Genomic DNA, 2168 nt, shown 5'->3' on the forward strand with positions numbered 1-2168 from the left:
CCCTTTCTCTATAATGCACTGAAATTATTTGGCTTTGGGGAAAATTTCATATCTATGGCTAAAATGTTTTATAAAGACATTAGCAGCTCTATTCTTCTTTATCCTAATACATCCCAAAGATTCTCCATAAATAGATCAGTACGCCAAGGATGTCCAATTTCTCCATTTTTCTTTTTAATTGTTGCAGAACTGCTTTCATTAGGAATTAAAAATTGTCCAAACTTATTAGGTTTATCTATATTTCAGAAAGAAATCAAAATAACACAACTAGCAGATGATCCTGCATTATTCTTAAAAGACAGAAACCAGGTTGACCTTGCTATAAGCACAATTAACTCCTTTTCAAATGCTTCCGGATTACACATTAATTTAGGAAAATGTGAAATATTAAGTATTAAAAACGTAAAATATGAAAAAATTCATAGTATCCCGATTAAAGATGTAGTTCCATATTTAGGTATTAGTATAACTAAAGACATTAAATCTAGACAAAAGCAAAACTTCTCCTTGAGAATTAAAAAAATGCAGGATGTTATGAATATGTGGCTTCAACGAGATCTATCTATTTTTGGCAGGATCCTCTTGACTAAAGCAGAAGGGATCTCAAGAGTAGTTTATCCTGCCTTATCTTTATTTGTTCCTGATTCAACTTCCAAAGAAATAAATAACCTCTTAGTTAACTTTACATGGAAAAATAGACGTCATTTTCTCCAGAAAGAACAACTTTATGCCCCCTCATGTAAAGGAGGGTTTGATCTCATAAATTTTTCTGATTTGAATTATACATTTAAAATTAAAAAAATGCCTTCAACACTCAAATTCAATTTGGTATTTCATCCCCTTCAATATTTTTAATAAAATTGGTGGCCTTCAATTTCTATCAAAATGTAATTATAATAAAAAAGATTCCCGTCAATCTCTCTCATTTTTATCAGCAGGCTCTTCTTGCTTGGAAGTTATGTTATAATCATAATTTCTCACCACACAGAAGTATAATTTGGAACAATGAAGACATAACAATACAGAATAAATCTTTGTTTAAACAAAACTGGATTGACAAAAAAATAATTTATGTTTGGGATCTTTTTGACGAGAATGGTACGATTTTGGATTATGGCAGATTTCTAAATAAAACATGTTTTCCAGTAACCAGCAAAGAATTTAACATGTAATGAAAGCTAAACCCCTTTAGGGTTAATTCAGCTGATGACCTCTGACCTTAACTATCAAGACGCCTGTAAAATGGACTCTCCTTTAATGATTAATGGCATTGATATTCTCAATAGAAACTGTGACAATAAATATATTAGTAATACTTTAAGTGAAAAAAGAAACATTACACCAAAAGGAGAAATATTTTGAAACAATCCTTAAATGATATAAATTGAAAAAAAGCATGTCTACTGCCAGATACATTTTGTATAAATAAAAAAGTTAAAGAAATACTTAAAAACTTCTACATAGCGTTTACCCCACAAATATGTTTATATCCAAATTTCTCAAATATAGAAAATAATTGTAGTTTTTGTATTGATTTCCCTGAATCAGTTCTTCATCTTTTCTACTTTTGTAAACTTTCCTCTGAATTTTGGAACCAATTAGAACACTTTGTAAACATTTAAGTGTAATATTAGTATAATTTCTCACATATTTCAATTCTGATGATAAGAAAGTAGAAAATAGTATTAATTTGTTACTTCTCCAATCTATATTTTATATACATAAATGCAGAATAAAAAACAATTCCAAATTTTACTGTATTTAAGTTAGACATGCTTCAATTTTTTGAATATATTAAAGAGATTAACACACCCAAAGCAAATACAATAAACCCTTGTTTTTCGCGGGGGTTACGTTCCAGAAAGAACCCGTGAAGTAGAAACCTCTATTTTTTTTAACAATTAAATCCTCTATTATACAATGAAAAGAAAGAACAAACCATTTTACAGGCTCAAGCATTTGTTTCACAAATCAAAGTACTTTTAAAAACGTTTTTTTTTTCAACAAATATCTTCTGTACTGTCAAATAATAATTTTAATCATCAATGTGAACAGAAGGCTTCAAATCGCGGAGATTAGCCCCGCCCACCGCGACCCGAGAGTAATTGAATTAAACGGGAGAAAATATAAAATGAATATGAATAAAATACAAAGTACAGTTGGACAAA

The sequence above is a fragment of the Oryzias latipes genome, chromosome 18, assembly GCF_053564925.1.
Source record: "Oryzias latipes strain Hd-rR chromosome 18, Olatipes_Hd-rR_3.1".
NCBI lineage: Eukaryota > Metazoa > Chordata > Actinopteri > Beloniformes > Adrianichthyidae > Oryzias > Oryzias latipes.